The sequence below is a fragment of the Chelonia mydas genome, chromosome 6 (assembly GCF_015237465.2).
Source record: "Chelonia mydas isolate rCheMyd1 chromosome 6, rCheMyd1.pri.v2, whole genome shotgun sequence".
Taxonomy (NCBI): domain Eukaryota; kingdom Metazoa; phylum Chordata; order Testudines; family Cheloniidae; genus Chelonia; species Chelonia mydas.
Genome location: NC_051246.2, coordinates 97750510 through 97771796, shown reverse-complemented (window position 1 = coordinate 97771796; position 21287 = coordinate 97750510). Strand labels below are relative to the sequence as shown.

Sequence of the window (21287 nt, the reverse complement as noted above, 5' to 3'; positions counted from 1 at the left end):
AGTCCAAGGGAGTCTAAACTTATGTACGTTACTTGCTGAAAGGCCAGGAGAGAAGGCCAAGAAAAACAGCTAATATGAGGGTGTGACGTTATTGACATGAACTGAGATGATATAGATCACTGTTGCAACCACTGTTATATATTTGCAGCAAATATTGTACAAAGGTTGTTGAGTGAGGTGCCTATGAAAAGATTATGATCTGCTGGTTATGATTATGCTATCTGTGTGCATGTATCAACTTTATGAATATTGGCTATGTACTTGTATCTCAATGTGTTTGATTCTAGGTAGAATTAGTGAAGCATTTGGTCAGCTTCTTTAGAAAGGAATTTGCAGATTAAGTGCCCAATCAAGAAACATTTAACCAGCAAATGGACCTTGGGAGACTCCCAATGCTTAACTGACAATGGACCTTGGGAGACTCCAATCAACATAAGAAGTCTTCCTGGGAATGTCCAAGGTAGCATGTGAGCAATGGCTGCTCTCCCTGTAAAGAACTGAGTCATGAATGGACATGTAGCTTGCCCATGTGACTCCAAACTCCATCTTGCTGCTGTGATTTTCCACAGTAAGAACAAAGGGGTGTCCTTTCACATGGCAGAGGATATAAAAGGCCCTGGAAACCCCTCCATCTTGTCTTCAGTCTTGCTTCTTACCTCTGGAGGAACTTTGCTATACACTGATGCTCTGAACAAAGGACTGCATGACCCATCCAAGCTGTGGATGTACTCCAGAGACTTAATTTGAACTTGTAGTTTATTCCATCACTGCTTCAAGCCTGAACCAAGAACTTTGCCATTACTGTATGTAATTGATTCCATTTAACCAATTTTAGCTTTCATTTATATTTCTTTCCTTTTATGAATAAATCTTTAGATTTTAGATTCTAAAGGATTGGCAACAGCATGATTTATGGGTAAGATCTGACTTGGGTCTGGGGCATGGTCCTTTGGGATTGGGAGAACCTTTTTTCTTTTACTGGGGTATTGGTTTTCATAACCATTCATCCCCATAAGGAGCAGTGCTGGTGGAGAAACTGGGAAACTAGAGTGTTTAAGGGAGTTACTTGTATGACTTCTGGTTAGCCAGTGGGATAAAACCGAAGTCCTCTCTGTTTGGCTGGTTTGGTGTGCAAGGAACCCCAGCCTTGGGCTGTAAGTGCCCTGCTCTAAGCAATTTGTCCTTAATTGATACTCTCAGTAGTGTCCCGCCAGAGGCTGCATCATTACAGAGGGTGTAAATTAAAGTGGGTTAATCTATACTGATATAATTAAAACAGTAATACATTCATAAACATCTCTTTAAATAGATGTGTCAGGTCATTAAGGCAGCACCTGAGTTTGATGCAACATGTTTCCTTGAAGCAGATGGGATCCCATCAGTTTGGCGGCGGCCCAGCGAAATTTGCTGGTAGGCTGCACTGTAGCCTCTATGTTTTTACAGTTAGTTTATCTCCAGCTAGGAAACTCTGAATAAGAAACAGATGGTAATTAATTCTGGACAGGGCAGAAGTGAAATGTGAAATGAAGAGAGTAGTTCACTGAGCATCAGGACTCCTGGGTTCTATTTCTGACTGCCACTGATTCTCTGTGTAAGGGAAATCACTTAAATTCTGTGTGCCTCTGTTTAGCCATCTGTAAAATGAGCATATCTATCTTACAAGTGTGTAATGTAACAACAGCAATATATACTTTGCAGGTGTGTTGAGAAGCTTCTTGTTGTTAATTTATAAGCCTTGAAATCCTCTGAATTTAGATTCATCTTTTACTAGGTATTGTTAATAGTTATTGAATGATAGTCATGTAGACATCTTTTAATATTTTCCTTAACTAGAAAGCTCCAGCCATAAACTGTATCCAGTTTCTCCCTGAAGAACTCTTCAGACTAACTGTCCCCAGGTCTCTTTATTATGTCATCCCTGTTGGCCTGTAACTGTCTTGTTGGATACTGGGGAAATGATCAGACATTACAACTGTCATAAATATAAAAGGAAGGGTAACCACCTTTCTGTATACAGAACTATAAAATCCCTCCTGGCCAGAGGCAAAACCCTTTCACCTGTAAAGGGTTAAGAAGCTAAGATAACCTCGCTGGCACCTGACCAAAATGACCAGTGAGGAGACAAGTTACTTTCAAAGATGGAGGGGTGGGAACAAAGGGTCTGTCTGTCTGTGTGATCCTTTTGCTGGGAACAGATCAGGAATGCTCTTCAGAACTTCTGTTAAGTTAGTAAGTAAATTAGCTAGAAATGCGTTAGATTTCCTTTTGTTAAATGGCTGGTAAAATAGGTTTTGCTGAATGGAATGTATATTCCTGTTTTTCTGTCTTTTTGTAACTTAAGGTTTTGCCTAGAGGGATTCTCTATGTTTTAAATCTAATTACCCTGTAGGGTATTTACCATCCTGATTTTACAGAGGGGATTCTTTTACTTTTTCTTTAATTAAAATTCTTCTTTTAAGAACCTGATTGTTTTTTCATTGTTCTTAAGATCCAAAGGTTTGGGTCTGTGTTCACCTATGCAAATTGGTGAGGATTTTTATCAAGCCTTCCCCAGGAAAGGGGGTGTAGGACTTGGGGGGATATTTTGGGGGGAAGACGTCTCCAAGTGGGCTCTTTCCCTTTGCTTTGTTTAATATGCTTGGTGGTGGCAGCATAGGGTTCAAGGACAAGGCAAAGTTTGTACCTTGAGGAAGTTTTTAACCTAAGAATAAGCTTAGGGGGTCTTTCATGCAGGTCCCCACCTCTGTACCCTAGAGTTCAGAGTGGGGAAGGAACCTTGACAACAACTGTGAATTTCAAATGGTACTTTCTCATGAAAATCAAACAAAGAAGCTTTTATTCCCTCTTACACAATAATATCTGTCCAACATACTTGTTCCCATATCACGTAGCACATGACCCTAGTTGCTTTTAAATATCAAGATCAGCTGTTACATAACTACATACTAGTGGCCATGCTACTTTCCCTTTATACCAGAAAATGACAGAATCATAGTTTCATCAAAAAAGAGCACCTAAGCCCCCGTTTTGCATGTCCATTTGTTAAACACTTCTATGGTCACAGCAAGAATCATCAGCCAAAATATCACCAGCTGCTCCATGTTGTCAATCAAAACCATTGTGTTCTAATCAGGGGAGACCTAGGTTTCTGCTGGAGACATTCATGGGAAGGAAGCCCAAAGCAACTAAACAACAACAAGCTAAGCATTTTAACTTCTTCCTTTTCCACTTGCTTTATTCCCAAGAGGATATGGGCCACATTCTCTATTGACATAACAGCATTGGCTTCAGTGGTATTATGGTAGCACATAATTTGGAGTATGCACTCCTGTTATGTTCAGCACCAAAATACCAGTGAAAATGAGGTAGGATCAAAAGAGGCTAAAATAGGAAAGAACAAGTTAAAATTTACTTAGACAAATTAGATGTTTTTAAGTCACCAGGACCTGATGAAATGCATCCTAGAATACACAAGGAGCTGACTGAGGAGCTATCTGAGACATTAGTGATTATCTTTGAAAAGTCATGGAATATGGGAGAGATTCCAGAAGACTGGAAAAGGGAAACTATAGTGCCAATCTATAAAAAGGGAAATAAGGACAATCCGGGGAATTACAGACCAGTCAACTTAATTCTGTACCCAGAAAGAAAATGGACCAAATAAGTAAGCAATCAATTTGCAAATATCTAGAAGATAATAAGGTGATAAGTAACAGTCAGCATGGTATTTGTCAAGAACAAGTTATGCCAAACCAACCTGATCGCTTTCTTTGACAGGGTAACATGGATGGGGGGAAGCTGTAGACGAGGTATATCTTGACTTTAGTAAAGCTTTTGATACTGTCTCACATGACCCTCCCATAAACAAACTACAGAAATGCAACCTAGTTGGAGCTACTATAAGGTGGGGGCAAAACTGGTGGAAAACCATACCCAGAGAGTAGATATCAGGGTTCACAGTCATGCTGGAAGGACATAACAAGTGGGGTCATACAGGGATCAGTTCTGGGTCCAGTTCTGTTCAATATCTTCATCAATTATTTAGATAATGGCATAGAGAGTACAGATAAGGTTTGTGGATGATACCAAGCTGGGAGGTATTGCAAGTGCTTTGGAGGACCAGATTAAAATTCAAAATGATCTTGACAAACTGGAGAAATGGTCTGAAGTAAATAGGATAAAATCCAATAAGGACAAATGCAACGTACTCCATTTAGGAAGGAACAATCAGTTGCATACATACCAAATTGGAAATGACTGCCTAGGAAGGAGTATTGTGGAAAGAGATCTGGGGGTCATAGTGGACCACAAAGTAAACATGAGTTAATAGTGTAACACTGTTGCAAAAAAAGTGAACATCATTCTGGGATGTATAAGCAAGACAGGAGATGTAATTCTTCTGCTCTATTCTGAGCTGATTAGGCACCATATTTCAGGAAGGATGTGGACAAACTGGAGAGAGTGCAGAGAAGAGCGACAAAAATTATTAAAGGTCTAGAAAACATGACCTGTGAGGGAAGTTTGAAAAGATTGGGTTTGTTTAGTCTGGAAAAGAGAATACTGAAGGGGGACATGATAACAATTTTCAAGTACATAAAAGGTAGTTACAAGGAAGAGGGAGAAAAATTGTTTTTCTTAACCTCTGAGGATAGGACAGGAAGCAACAGGCTTAAATTGCAGCAAAGGAGGTTTAGGCTGGACATTAGGAAAAAATTCCTAACTGTCAGGGTGGTTAAGCACTGGAATAAATTGTGTAGGGAGGTTATGGAATATCTATCGTTGGAGATTTTTATGAGCAGGTTAGACAAACAAATATCAAGAATGGTTTAGACAATATTTAGTCCTCCCATGAGGCAGGGGACTGGACTAGATGACCTCTCATGGTCCCTTCCAGTCCTATGATTCTTTGATTCTATGAAATAATATGGAGATTGGAGCTCTATAAAATATGCCAGAAAGAATGAGTGCTCCTCCAACTGTGGCACCATCCAGCTTGACATTCTTCCCAAACTTTTCTTTGTTCCACACTATGTAGTGAGGGTTTTCCTTTGGCCATCTATATACATAATATGATTCACTACAGTCACCTCTGCGTGATGAAGGTGGAACATGACAGCTGCATAACTGCACGCTGCAACATTATTTCAACAAGAAGTGAGGAAGAATACAACATGGGGTTTAAATATAAGAATTACCAGAGATGGAATTTGGACACCCTTGAAATTGCAACATATGTCCTGGGATCTTTGATACCTATAAATGATCAGGATCTCAATTTTACAGCCAGTATGAAAAAGGACCTCTCCAACATCATAGCGACCCATGGCATCAGACTGGTACCTTATGACAGTAGTGCTAACTCAGTAGGAACTGTAACACACACTGAATCACCTGCATTATGTCTGTGCATTGGTGGAGTTTGTCTGTGTATAACTTGCACTTGCAAGAGATAAGAACATTTAGTGGACATTAAGGAATGTGAAGGGGAAAAAGTAGGAAAAACATATAGCTATGAAAATAAAAAGGATGGACCCATTTCAGGAAAGAAAGAAAAAAAAAAACCCTTTAACGATGTTCACTCATGACAGGTGGATATAAATCTGAGCAAGTGATTTACCTGACTGATTAGAATGAACAGAAACTTGAAAATGGTTCCTTAAATAAAACAAACCCCCACTCATCTCAGAAGGCCAATTTTTTTTTATGATAAAATACTATAACATATAAATGTTGAAAGGAAAAACAACTCAGGAAATGGTTCTAGTGAATCTGAAATTTTACTTGGGATAATTAGAGGTGTGATCTGCAGCAAAACCATCAATCATCTCCTGTGTCTGACTGCTATTTATGTGGTTAAATTCCAAGCATAACTGGTGTGGTTGGTAATCACAAGTCAGTGGATCAAGGCATTTACCAGGATCAAGGTTACCCTGGGTCATATTCTCTTGGATGTAAGTGGCCTCAGTTATTGATGGGCCACACTCAGAAACTCTAGGGTTCAGTTCAAACAAAGCACCCCAAAATAATGGTTAAAGTTAGCTCTATAATGGGTACATACAAGGCTTGATCGAAAGCCTATAAAAGTCAATGGGAGTTTTTCCACTGGCCTCAATGGGCTTTGGATCAGGCCCTAAGAATGTATAGATAATCAAATACTAAGATTGTCATCTGATCCTTACCTGAAATATTCAGGTCCATTGGGTCTGCAAAACTAAGCTGGATATCTCAGAAGATCAGATTTTAACATGGCTACTTTTTACCTTTTGTTTCCAGACACAGTCAGAAGCCATAGTATAGAAATAATGAGAATACATGAAGAATAATTTTCAAATCTCAGAAGAAAACGTAGATCCAGGGGAGTTTCATGAGATGGTGCAGCCTGACCTTGTTCACTCATCTTTACTAGTCCTCCTTCGGTCCCTTTTTTGTAATAATTCCACCCTGAAGAGTTGTCATTCCTGTTTCATTCTGTTCTGCCCATCCACTGGAGAGAATCAAAATCATACCGATCAGCAACGATGGCAGCCACCCTTGCCAATTCTGATAAGGAGTTTTGGAAAGAAATTTAAGTTACAGCAGAAATCTAGTGTAGGTCTCTCCTTACTGATTCATTAACAATTAAAATGGTTGAGATCTTCCTAACTTTTATAGATGTCAGAAAAGTCTCCTAACTTCTGGATGTTAATTGAAACTGAGCCTGTGCACAATATCCACTTAAGAGAGTGCTCAGCAGTGAATCTTGGATTGTCTGAAAGCTCGATAATAATTTAAAAATGAGAGAGACGAGGTGGGTGAGCTCATATATTTTATTGAGCCCACTTCAGTTGGTGAGAGAGACAAGCTTTGAAGCTGCACAGAGCTCTTTTTCAGGTCTGGGATGTCTCAGTATGTCACAGCTCAATACAAAATTGAACAGCTAGTTTAGCATAAGTCGATGCATGGGTGGTGGGTGAACGAGCCATTGGGAGAGGCTAGCCCCCTCCCCCTCTGCCTGAGGCCCTTCCCCTTCCCCACCCCTTCTGCCCCCAGCTCCGTCCAGAGCCCAGAGCACAAACCTCCCCATTACCGTGGCTGCCAGCCCCCCTGTGCACCCCCAGCCCCAGAGGGCTGGGTGAGCGGCTTTACCTCAGCTCCCCCACCCCAGAGCACTGGGCAGGTGGTGTGGCTGGAGCACTCCCAGCCCCGAGCGTAGGATGAGCAGCATGGCTGGAGTGCCCCCAGCCCCATCCCTGGAGCGAGGGTGGGCAGCACGGCCGGAGCACCCCCAGCCTCAGAGCACAGGGCAGGCAGTGCAGCCAGAGTGCCTCCCGCCCCAGCCAGGTGGGCAGCATGCCTGGAGTACCCTCAACTTCAGCCCTGGAGTGTGGCATGGCCCCAGTTCCTATGGCCCCAGCCCCGGGCCATGTGAGCACTGGCCCCACCCTGCCAGCCCCAGCCTCCTGGCCATGGAAGAATGGGAAGGGAACTGGAAACAAGTAGGAGAGCATCTGGGGGCGGAGCATGAGTGGAGCCATGCCAGGTTGTTTGGGGAGGCACAGCCTCCCCCAGCCTATGATACCTGTCACTAATGAGTAGATAGCACATATTTTAAGGGAACATTCAAGGTGGAATGGCCCATTAATATCCCTGTAGTCAAAGGACAAAAATGTGGGGTTAGTGGGTTAAAGATTGTTGTAACAAGCCATAAATCCAGTGTCTTTATAAAGACCATTATTTTTAGTGTCTGGATAAGTTGGGTGGGGGGTTGTCTGAAGGCTAGAAGAGGGGGTTCAACAAAGATTTCTTTCAGTATGGGTATGGTTGTTGTTGTTTTATGATACCCCATATGGGTTCCTATGTGGGTTGGTAGGTGATAACTAGTGGTGTGGGGTCAGAGGGCAGTTTATTTGTGTATTGAAGCAGATTATCTCAGGGTATTTGGATGGACTGTTCCATGATCCTCTCCAAACTCATCATCAGAAGCAAGATCCCCACAAACCAGGACATACCACTCAAAGTGGCAACAGACCCCACCAGAACAACGGATGCAAACCCTGCAGACACATCTTCACTGTTACACTGATCAACACCCTCCCCACCCCACACACACAACATAACTTTTGAGATCCATGGGTCCTACTCATGCGTATCACAACATGTGGTGTATCTCAACCAGTGCACTAAATGCCCCAATAACACTATGTGGATTAAACCAAACAATCACTACGCTGTCAGATGAACTCACACAGGAATATGATGAAAGACAAAAGCACCTTATCAGTTGTGGGTGAACACTTTTCACAAACTGATCACTCATCAGTCCTTGCCCTCTAAGGAAACCTGCACAACACTTTCAAAAGATGAGCCTGGGAGCTTAAATTCATAACTTTGCTAGACACTAAAAATCATGGTTTTAATACAGACACTGAATGCATGGCTTATTACAACAATCTGTTACCCACTAAGATACCCTTTTTGTCCTATGTCTACAGTGGTGTTAATCTGCCACTTCTGCTTGAATGATCCCTTAAAATATATACTAACTATGTATGCTAAACTATTCCCTTAGAGAATACGTGCTAACTATTTATGCTAAACAATCTGTTTGATCTTGTGTTTAGCTGTGACACTCTGAGTACCTTTCCGAGACCTGAGGAAGAGATCTGTGTAGTAGGAAAGCTTGTCTCTCTCACCAGAAGAAGTTGGTCCAATAAAAGATATTACCTCATCCACCTTGTCTCTCTAATATCCTGGGACTGACACGTCTACAACATGGCATACAAATTTAAAAATCAGACAGCTAGCTAGACCTTCTCGAGCGTTTTTGAAATCATTAGAAACTAAGAAGATGCCTCTGTGGATAAAGTTACTTTTCTCCAGATGCCCAAAGGAACTGGAATGTGTATGTGCACCTGTAGCACACCTGGAAGGATGGAAAGGGAAAAAAAGAAATGAAAGAGCAATTAGTATGAAGCACGGAGTGGCTGCAGAAGTTAAAAGAAAAAAATATTTCTGTTCTTTTCCATCAAAATTGGAGAGGGTTTTTTTGAATAAAAGAATCATTTTGTTTTGGATTTTTTTTATAGTGAAGACAAGGCTTCTTAGGGTAGTCAATATGTGAAATATCTTGTGAGAACGTCTGCATCCAATGGAGCACTGGTCTGATCCAGCATGGCCGTTCCTATATTCTTGTGTAAAAGAGTCGCCCCACTGAACTCATGCAGAGAGTATAAAATTGGTGTAAGCGAGAAGAGAATTGGACATTGCAGCTTTTATTGTCTGTTAATCATTATGCACATTTGATGAGGCTAGACAAATAATAACTAATGTTAATACTAGTAATTTCTTAGAAACATTAAAAACTCTTTTTTAATCTGGTCCCCTGGACAGGTAAGTGATCGGAGAGAGAAAATCAAATGAGGAAAAATCAGAGCAGTATAGACAAGGATATAATTTCAAGGTTTAATTAACGCATTCTTTTTTAAAGTCACAGAAACTATATGGCCAAATGAATGATTGTTAACAGCAGGCAGGCAGGCAGTATTTTTGATGCAAGCTCTATAGGTTACCCAGGCTACAAATTGCAGATCTCAGCAAAACTGTGCATTCATGGCATAGAAATGAGCCCCTCCTCCTATGGGAGACCAATCCTTAGACCTAAAGAATGAAAGGCCGAGTGTTTGACATGTTTATCTATGACAACTGTGAGCCAAGGATGATCATGTTTGGCAGTTTGAAGTGGGAGCATTTGAGTTGTTTCAACTCTTTTCGGTATTCCCTTCAAATTACAACAGGCTGCTTTGGGTAAACATTGTAAATTGCTCATGATGGCAGGGAGATCGAAGGTCTCTCTCTCTCCCCTTCCTACACCCCTTTGCTATTATCCCACATTCAGCTTGAGATGCCAGGAGAAAAAATCAGGGCAGCCTATGGTTCTTCTTTATTTAATAGTCATTGATTTCCATTTGACTCTAAACTTTTTCCCCCTTTCCTGATATTCTGGATGAATACCACAAAATGTTACCTGTGAGTATATCCTAGAATTTTAAGTGATGATGAGTGTTGCTATCTTCACACCCATTTAGGCTAGGTACTACAACATTTTTCCATGTCTGAGCATAGTTGCCAAAAGTTGTGTTGACTGATATGATGCCACAGATATTTTCTCCTGGTTTTTGGGGACCACTTAAGCATGTTTAGCACCATGTCAATTAACACCAAACATGTTGAAACATGGCAATAACATCTAACCATTGTAATGTAAGACATGGCCTTAGTGTTCACTTTTCACAAACACTTGAACAATTGACTTTACATGCTTGAATATTTCTGGAAAGTGACTTTCGACCTTGCACATGGAAATACTTGCCCCCTAATTACTTATTATTACAGCACATAGAGTCCTTAACTGAAATCATGGTCCCATTGTAGAAAACACGTAGAAGCAGACAAATTTCAATATAAATAGATAAGACAGATGATGGGCAAGTGAAAGGAAGTAGCAATACTTCCATGCTAGAGATGGAAACTGAGCGCAGAGAAAATAACTGTTTGATTCATATTTTGTCTTACACAGTTCACCCCTTCCCACTATTAGGCCAGGTCTACGCTATCACTCACTTTGGTATAACTTAGGTCACCAAGGGGTGTGAATAAGCCACCCATCTGAGCAACATAAGTTACACCGACCTAAGCACCAGTGTGGACAGTGCTATGTCAGCAGGAGAGCTTCTCCCGCCAGCATAGCTACTGTCTCTCGTGGAAGTGGATTATTTATGCCAGCAGGAGAGCTTTCTCCTGTCAGCATAGAGTGTCCTCACCAGATGTGCTACAGCGGAGTAGCTGTGTCAGTGCAGCTGTACTAATGTAGCACTTTGAGTGTAGATTAGCCCTTATTTTCCTTAAAAATCCCAATTATAGTAACAGTCAGATGAATACAGAGTGCTGACATTTCCTTTGTGTCCTGAAACTTAACATGTTCTTATTTTCTGAATAAGATGACCTTTCAAAATAGTATTCAAATTCCTGATAGCTCATCTCAGCACATGGGGACTATACAATTATTTTACTGCTTATTTAAATTAGGCCTGGAGCTGAAATACAAAATTTGACTTTGGAACCAAACTGCTGTAAAGTTTAGGGAAGTTTTGGTCTGGATTTTGGTTTAGGGCCACCTCTGAAATAGATCGTACCAATTCTTTTATATGCAAAATAGGACTGGAAATCTCATGAGAACAATGATGGGAACCCAGATAGGTCGGAAGGTAGATGGGTCATGCTTTCTTCCCCCATTTCCATTTGGAACCCGGAAGAACAGAGTAGCATAAAATAGATAAATAAATAAATGAAATTTAATAATGTCAAGAAAATGTTTTCCATTTCCAAAAGATTCAGGCTCATTTCAAGTCTTGGGCAAAGCGTTGAGTTGGTCCTTATTTTAGCCAAACCACACATACTCATCCATGACATTTGTGTTGAAATTTGGGTGGTGCAAAATATAAAGGTACTGATCCTTTAAAGCCTGACATCAGCCCAGATATGATATCCTTACTCCTGCTGAATAGTGCCTTACTCCACAAGTGGTCCCTCTGAAACCAGAGGGGGGCCCTTATAAAGTACTGCTCATCATGAATAAGTGTATCAGAACTTAGCCCTCTATAAGTATTCTGGGGGGAGTCAGTAGTCAGTGAGACTGCTTAGCATGGGCAAGGCCTACTTACATGTATATGGATTTGGAATATTTGGTCCCTTTTGCCTTTTCACTCTTGGGTTCATCCTGCACAGGGACATCAGCATAATGAGTTTCATGATCCCGTTATTGCCTTGTGCTGAAAAATATTTTGTGACATGTGAAAACCACCATCCACCAATTAATCCTAATGGGTATCTCACGTTACTACAGATGATTGCTATCAGGAATGGAAAGGGCATTCACCATGTACAGGAAGTTTCCCCTGCTTTCACTATGCTTGATTCCCGCCAGGGTGGACACCTTGAGTTTTCATAAGCACTATAGTTCTCCATCTACTCACAAAACATCTGCTTCCATCAGAAAGGTATTGCAAAGAATAACATTTCACCAGTTATATTAGTATTACAAGAGAAAACTCTAGGAAATGCTGTTACTCAAACAGTATTTACTGACACCAGCATGAATGTTTTCCTGATTGTCTTTTTACACATGATGTATTACATCATTTTTAGTACTTATCACAAATGACCCATTTCTAAACTCTTATTAGACCCAAATAATGACTAATATAAAAAAAGTGTTCTCTAGCTGCTAGAGCAGGGGGCTGAGTAACAGGACTCCTGGGTACAGTTCTTGTCTCTGCTACTGTCTCATACCACGTGACCATATTGTTATTCTTATTATTTGATTGCAGTAAAGCCTAGAGGCCCCAACTATGTATTGCCACTGTGATAAGCATGGTACAAACACCTGGTGAGAAACAATCCTGTCCTTGAAAAGACTACAGTCTAAACAGAAAAGCAAAACAAAGGGTGGAAGGGAAAACAGAGGCACAGAAAGTGCAGAGCAGTGGAAGTGCTAAGGAACCCAGATTTCCTGACTCCCTGCCCAAATGTACTATTCACTAGACATGTCACTTCATACCACTGTGCTTCAGTTTATCCATCTCTACAATGGGTATAATGTAGTGACTATACTTCATGGTGGAAAGGCAGAGAGGGTGGGGCTGTGATACTTAGTTAACTGATGTTTCTACAGGGCTTTGAGCTCCCCAGATGAAAGGTCCAGGTGTAATTATTGTGGTTGTGAGATTCCCTTTGGTATTTTTTGAGAGAGAAATGTGACAAGATCAGAAAATTCAAACTTAACACCTGGCCAGAGATTTAAAGAGACAAGTTATTATTGTCCCCAGGGTACAGGGTACAAAGCACTGCATGTAGCATTCTACTCCAGTTTAGCAAAGAGCCAGCAGGTTTCCTTTTACGCTGACTGTCAGAATTATTTTCAGCACATTTCCTTTTTAGATGTTTTCACTGAAGAGGCTACTGTGGTGAAGATAAGACTACAACTTCTCCTGTCTCACTAAGCTTTCCATCCTCCTTCCCTTTCTTGTATCCAAGTCCCTTTCCTGCTGGTTCTTTCCCCCTTGAAAGGGCTGCTACAAAGCATTTGACAGGACCCTTTGATTTACGTTTATTGAGAGTGTTCAGCTCTTAGAACTACAGCCAAGGTATGTCTGAAACTTGCAATAAAAGCAGAGAGAGACAGAGCAGGCCTGGTGGCTCAGCAGGCAAATGTAAGGTTTGCCAATAAAGACGGTGGGAGAGGCTCAGAGGTAAAACTCCACATAGCTGATGGAAGGTGGGGAGGAGAAGATAAGTAAGAAGCATGAGACCTGTTCCCCCCGTTAGCCATTTTGGTCAAGTACTAGAGGTGGATGTAAATTCTGATATTAAGGAATTAGGGGTGTAACTGGGACTGATCACTCCAGAATAAAGCTACATGAAAAATTATAATCAGTCTTTCCCCGCCCCATTTTTTCAGTATTTTGGAATTTCTTCACAATGTTCAAAATTGGCTTTGGTCATGTTGGTTAATTACATAAGCCTGTATATATGGTGTTTGTAGTAACATTAGTAAGTCATGTGATATTATTTCCCTTTCCTGATTCAATGAGTCATTTAATTAACCAAAACAATGTGGATTCTGAATTTGAATAGTATATCTGAATGTACTGTGAAAACTTTGCTTTCTATACATTTTGGTCTTAAAATTTACGCTTTGCAAACATGTTTGCTAGGGAAGTGCTACCGCTTATATATTTGCAGAACATGGACACAAATTCACTTTCAAAGTCAATGAATGTTCACAGAAATGTTTTACCTACTATTCACCCAACTCTACTTAACTCCAAGAATAGTAAAGGATATTTGAGTTGGAAACAAGCCATTCCTCTGAAGGGGACTTAAAGGATGTGTAAAATGGCTTAGGTAAATGCTTTGTTACGGATAAAGGAAAAGAGAAAATTTTGTTCCCAAGCCTTATAATTAGAGATGGGCTTGAATTACAATGTCTGTGTCTGAGCTTTTTGAAAGAGTCGGGGTGTTTCTATCTGAGGTTTTGATTAGTTCATTGCAGACATGAGGTCAAATGTGGATCACATAAGTTTGGGGGTTTTCCAAGTCTGTTCTTTTGGCTCACGCCCATCTCTGCTTTGAAATACAGAGGGTGAAAAATCAACCTCTTTGATCCAAACTCTAAATTCTAATACACCTAACTTCAGTCAACTTCAGATTTGGATTTACGGTTTGATTTATGCCCGTTTGTGCTCAATCCAAACATGAACTTGCATGAAGTTCAGTGTATTTGGATTCGTTGTTGATATTTGACCTATTTTAGAGAGGTGTCATCTGTGAACTTAGAACACGGGCTGGATCTGCATTCGGGTTTAGGTTTAGGCTCAGCTGTGCTTATAGGCAAAAGAATAATATACTAAGGTGTACAGACAGACAGAGATATGGCCACACAGAAAGAAACATGGAGTGAGAGTGAGAAATGAATCCTGGTTGCGTGCCACCTGAGGCACGTAGCGCATACGCTAAGAAGAAGTTCCTCAGTTTTTGAGATTACTTGAGAATTCTTTAAAATCTGAAGGTAGAATATGTCCCCAGGCTAAAGAACAATCAAATGAATTATTATTTTTGTCCATCTCAGGAACACAAACAAAGAAAATGTGGGGTGAATTATATCAGGAGAAATTCCTATTGGTGAGATCTATTAGATAGGGGAATAATCTCCCAAGGGAAGTGGTGGAACCCTAATCACTGGAGATAGTTAAAACTAAACTGAACAAAACACTGTAGACTATATTGTAGGAAACAAACCTTACACTGCCTAAAGCGGTTGGACAATGAGTTTAAAATATTGTTTTCCAGCTGTACTTTATACATGCTATGGGAACCACTGGAGGGGATTCCTTGTCACATTGCTGTGACAAATTGTCTGGAAAGCTTCAAAATGCACTGAGCAGAAATTCAGTAAACAATGATAAAGGCAAATATGAATATTTTACACTGGTGTTTGTGTGTGTTTTTATGCAGGCGTAACATACATAAGTTTCATATGAGGTAGCCACAGACAGACACAATTAATACAGTAAAAATATTTTAGGTGAAATGAAGGGGGTGGGGGAAGCACTTGGAGTAAAATATGTGTTATCCTTCTTCATTGAAACAAAAAATCCAGTGTCCTCCCCTTCCCTCCCCCTCCCACCAATCTCAGGGATACTTAATGCCTTACATAGCAGCCTGGTGAGCATATGTTCTTGGTTAGGGACCCATTGTTTGTGAAATTGTTGCAAGTTTCAGATTTCTATGTGGCAAGCAGAAAACCCAGCCCCCTGGGTGGTAGCAGTTGGGGCCATTCTGAGGTAGGTAAACATTAAAGTGAGGAATTTATGAGTCTACCACTCAGCTATATGGAAGACTGGGCAAGTCTGGGTTGTTTTTTTGGTTTGGGGGTTTGTTTGTTTTTCTGTTGTTGCTTGACTTCAAACACAGCAGAGAGCTACCTGGCTGTAGGTAAAAAGATCAACATCTGCAAATAATAATTGCCACCCTTTGGATTGCAGCTTGCACAAAGGCAGGAAAGAAATTGTGCATGTTTAAAAATGGAGAAAGTTGTGTCTAAGTTCATTGCCTAAAGCATCTTTGCCTAAGAAAATTGACTAGGTTAAAAGAAATGGAGTGGGAGAACGAAACATAATTAGGGGAGCTACGACGTGGCATTCTGGTTACTGTCTGAAAATGTACAAAAGAAAACCCTGGGGATCCTGGATAAATCAAAAATTCAGTGGAAATGAAGCTTGATATTTGGAACTGTGTAAATAAGAAAAAAAAGGTGCACATACAGCAGAAATGGTCTTTGCTTTGGCATACAGGGTCTGCCCAGTGGAACTGCAACTGAGCTTGAGGAATTTCACCACAATTGTAAATGTTTTCATCTGTGAAAGATTAAGGTCAACGTTCATTTTCAGCCATCCCTATTACTGGGTCTTTCTCTGAATGTTCCCCCACTTATTTGGAATATCCACCTGGGATAACAGAGAGTGAGAAAAGGAGAGCAATGTTGTGGTCATTCATTAATATGTGGACCAGTGGGTAGACCTTTTGTTATATTTATAGGATAATTTAGGGCTCATTCCTGCAAACATGTAGTGTAGTCCATATTGCTGAGAGTACGGTGACCAGATGTCCCAATATTATTGGCTTTGTCTTACATAAGCAACTATACCCCCGCCCCCCTCAAAAAAGTGTCCCAATTTTTACACTTGCTATCTGATTACTCTAGCGGAGAGTAACCCCAGCAACTTCACCATTTTCCATCTGTGTGATGTGAAAAAACAACCAGCTTAATGACAAACAAACTTCCGAAGTGATTGACTTCAATGGGACTAACTTCTGTAGTAAGAGTGTTCAGTCGCTGATGTTGGCAGTGTTGGCCTTTAGAGACAAATTCTTGGGTCCCTACTCAATACCTATTAGGGTTTGGTCATATCTTTTAGGCACAGCCCTGTGTTGGAGACATTCCTCCTGAGCTTGCCTGTATGCAGAGGGACTGTGACTTCTGCTGCCCACCTTAATGCTGCATTAGGTCCATTCCCCCACAATCTGTGCCTGCTGCTGTGTCCCTTTATGTTTCTCTCGGTCACCAGATCCACTTCTTTACTCCTCCCCTTTTGAGGCAATGTGCACACTGAAGGGCATAAACAGGGAACTTTCCCTGCACACCAATAAGCAGAGGAACTGCATTGTCACTCTTCAAAGGCTATTGTGAGAATCTGTGCAAATGGGAAGGCTCCCCAAACTCCCATAGAAGAAACAAGCCCTGAGGTTAATCTGGCTCTACAATTCCCTCAGTGCAGGCTGGAGGTTAATAAGCATAATGGAATCTCATGTGGAGGAAAAAAATAACTACGGTGTGTGCAAATAACAAAAATGTTTATGAAACTCCACAAAACTATTTTCAATGTCCTTCCAGGACATTGCATGGCCCAGACATTAGGTTTATTGAGAAATCGTTGTTTAGGCCTCTTAGACAATATGGTGATGATGATGATTATTATTAATAATAATAATAATAATAACAAAATAATACATAATTATAATGGTTATTTTTGCACCATAACATCCTAAAACTCAAATGTACGCACTTGTTGATGCAAAAGAGCTTCATATTAAGAAAATTTGAAATTCTAAATTTTGAAAAAGTTTGAGGTTTTGTTCAAAATATGATCTCTTGTTCAAAGGCAGGATGCTTTTTTATGAGGAAACTGACCTATTTTGTTCTTTTTATTAGCAGAAGCAAAAAAAAAAAATCAAAAACATGCTTGCTCAGGCATTTCTGGTAATTTAACTGATTCAAAACTGAGTGTGGAAACTACTAATTCTGAAGTTTTGAAATTTGATTGTGGTTATTTTGTCCAGTGTTAGTTTAAATAAAGCCAAGAGCAGAGCAGGCAAAAAAGAAATTATGTATTCGCTCAGATGAGACTTGCAATTCTGCAGAAAATGACAGGCAGTCACTTCCACATGTGATGGCAGTTGAGTGGAGATCCCTGTTTTTCAAAAGCAACCCGGTTGCAAATTTGCAACATGACAGCAGAAATTCATCAGACGATGCTGAATTTGCAAAATTGATCAAAGGTCTGTATTAACCCTGGATGAACTTTTGGTGGAATTTTGCAACAGCAAAACTCAGAAAGTGTCACCCTGCTTTAGTTAAATCCATTGTAGACCTATCTGATTATAACAGCGCCAAGGTCAAAGGTCTGTCAGTGTGTTTTCAATCCATTTAAGACTCCACCATGACAATTTGTGTTGGACTAAAACCCTGGCATGCAAGTCAAGAGACGGTTTTATTTTTCCTTCAATACATTTTGAAAAAAAACTTGTTTTATGCTGTTGTTTTTTTTTAAAGCTGAACATTAAAAAAATGGCTCCAAGTTTGTTTGTTTTTTACACCCACATAAACACTTGTTCTTTTTAATGAAATTTGAGATGCAGTTACAGGAGATCATAGCATGAGCTACATGCATTTGGGTCCAATTCTACTTGTATTTAAACTCCTGCAAGCCCAATAACTTCAGTGAGATAGCATAGGTGAACCTCAGGGAAGAATGAAATCCATATTTCTCTGGTGCGCGAACAGGACTACAATATACACACATATAAGGTTGTGGCCTGAGGGCCACTTGTGTCCCTTGATGTGCTAAAGTTCAGCTCTTGAGTGAGTTTCTGTAAAGACTGCTCCCTGCTGCTCCATAAGGGTAGCTCTGAAGTGAGCCAGTAGTGCTCCAGACAGCTTCTGTTCCTTGCCAGCTGATCAGCGCCCCCACTAGCAGCCCGCAGCATTGCAGGAGACAGAGTAGTTGTGGCAGCTGCATTGCCTGTTCCCCTGCCAGGCTATGGGAGACTCTTCCAGAGCAGGATAGGAGCTTGACTGACTCTGTCTGAGCCTGAGGAAATAATTACAGTATTGATTGTAGTCCCTTGCTTTTTCTGGAAGAATATATTTGATCCTCAGACCAGGCACCACTGATTGAAGGGATTATTTATAAAATAAACTACTGATGATGCAAAATTCTTCTGGGAATCCATTTTAAAGTTTTGATATAACCTTCCACTCCTCCTCACACACACTGAGAAGGGAAGAAGGGCCAATCCAACAGAAGCCAGTGTTTCTTGCTGCTGACCCATGAAAAATCCGTAAATCTCTCAGGCTCCACAGCTGTGAAGGATACTCCTAGTTTTGGAACCTAAATTTTTCCCTCTCCTATGTCCATGCAATTCAACCACCTTCCTCAGAAAACCACAGGTATTTTCATTCTGATATCTAATTTATTACCTGCCCTCCTTAAATAGCCTAATGACACATTGTACTTGTCAGATGTTATCGTTCAACACTGGGGTAGCCCTGTGCGGAGTAAGTGTCTTTTATCTGTCTTCAATGAGGCAAGGGGATGTAATTGTCTAACACTCTAAACAGTATCACAATAGTGCTGCTGCATAACTGCAGGCCTTATGTGTACAAAAGTGTTTCTTTACTGCTCCCTAAGGTATAATTACCATGAGCTTATTACCTACCTTTATGAATAGCTAGGAGAACAAAGTCCTATTAAACTTCTTTCTTCTCAAGAACTTTAGCCCAATGGACCACAAAGGTACCTGACCAAGAGCATGATTTATTGATTTTGCCCTCACTATGTGATTGTACCCAAGCTCCAACAGCCAAAGCTGGAGGTCCCTATTCAGTTTTTAACTCTCCTTTTACTTAGGCAGAAAACTCTTTGACTTTAATTAGAGTTTTCCCTGATTTGGCCCTCTGACATTTATGTGGCACAGAGGAGTGGATTACAAAGGAGGTGTTTATAGTGGTCTTTAAAGCTGTTTGGAGCCTAGAAAAGATTGATGTTATATCAGGGAGAAATTTAGTGAAGGAGCCATTTTGTTTAAAGTGCTCTATCCATATATATATATCTGTAACACAAGTATAGGCAAGAGCCTAACTCAATGTGTGATGACTCTGACATTTCTGTCTTCCTTTCCTTCTGCTGAGTTCTGGATTGATTCGGTGATGTCTCCACTCTGATCCTGATTGTACCCAAAGAGATGGTACCTCCATACCATTATAAAACACATTCCTCAGTTTGTGTCTGAACTGTATCCTCTCTGTATGATTAGAGTTTCAGATTTAAACAGGGGACTTGCCTTCTGCATTTCCGCAGTGCTAACCATGCAGTGAGCATTCAGTGTATGGTAACTAACAACAGTTATGTAACAAGTACAATACTCCTTACCCCCGAGAGTTGCTAACAAAGGAATGTCAAAGTTATGGAGTGAACACACCTCTATGACAAAATAAAGGGAGGATGGTTAGAATATAGAATATGGTGTGGTCCCCAGAGGGAAACATATTGCAAACTTATCATTTGTTGTTTCTGGGGAGGTTCCAATAAACCGGCAGCTGAACCTTTATTGCGCTTTTCAGTTACAGAGTCAGTGACCCAACTGTAACAAATTCTACTTTGCCTACCATGGGGTTGCATGTGGTGTAAGTGCTCACTACAGATTTTTACAAGTATTTGGTTTCTATGTTGGCCATCCTAGCTCTTGGGAAATCTTGCGTGCTGATTTCCCCCAAAAACAGAGCACAAGCTTCCCTTGAACTGGGATTTTTTTAAAAAAAAATAATCTCTTTTGAAAATAAAAATCAAGGAAGGGGGAAATTTCAGGGGGAAAAAAGTCCCTGAGCTCTTTTCTAACCCCCCATCTTAAATAGCTTGAAATTCAGTAGGTACCCATCAAAACTTGAAATTTAGGACAAGGAACAATGGTCAGAGTAGTGAGAGAGGAAGATAATTCTGGTATCAGTGTTCTGGAGAGTTTAGAGGGAGGAAGAAATTAAGAATAATTTCTATTAGACTATTAAAGAGTCTTGTAAGGGAAATGGTGAAATCCCCATTTTTTTTTCTGGTAATTTAAAACTTGACCAAGCAAAGCATTAAGAGGAAGAGTTCTGTGTAGCTCAAAAGCTTGTCTCTTTCACCAACAGATGTTGGCCCAATAAACGATATTATCTCACCCACCTTGTCTGTCTAATATCCCAGGACCAACATGGCTACACCACCACTGCAAAAAGCATTAACAAGCAGTGTGTAAGACTCCTGCTATGACCAGGAAATGGAGTAGATGACCTAACTGATCTTTTCCATCTCTAATTTCTATGATTTTCTGGTATCAAGATTAGTGAAATTCATGCATATCAGTACTTCTGTACAGATAATCACCTGGTTATCTTGGGCAGAATGAGTTAAAGTCAAAGGATAAAATTTCATTCCTATCTTTGAACTTTGCAGCCTTTGTCAGTTTGTGTCTAAACCTCAGTGTCTCTAGAACTTTGATGTTTTACTTTAAATGTATATCTGAAATAATGTATACTGGTGCTGCATTTTCAAGGAGACTGTAATTTTATCATGGGAGTCCGGTGACAATGACAAACCATGCAAGCTTTGTTTTTAAGGCTGATGGAGCGAGGAGAGCCCTGAAACAAGATTACTGCCTTCCACTGTAAACTTTGGGGTTTAGCATATATTTTATGCTAAAATTCCAAAGGATGGGGAAGCTCACTACTCCTGATTTCCTTCTCCTTCTGCAATATAGCTTTTTACGAGATAACATGATATCATCAAACTGTGCAGGAGAACAGAAATGCATTAGAAAGAAAATAAATGTGGAGATTATATCTTGTATGTTTCAGAAGGCATATAATTTTCATA

At 40.3% G+C, this 21287-nt stretch overlaps 1 long non-coding RNA gene across 1 annotated transcript; it reads right to left on the bottom strand.

The window, feature by feature from the left end:
• Nucleotides 1–109: 109 nt before the first annotated feature.
• On the bottom strand, nt 110–20919 carry LOC122466255. Its single transcript, XR_006291631.1, has 3 exons — nt 20908–20919; nt 16671–16677; nt 110–238 (listed from the first exon to the last, which is right to left on the bottom strand). It is a non-coding gene; the product is annotated as an uncharacterized LOC122466255 (long non-coding RNA).
• Between the last annotated feature and the right edge of the window lie 368 nt (nt 20920–21287).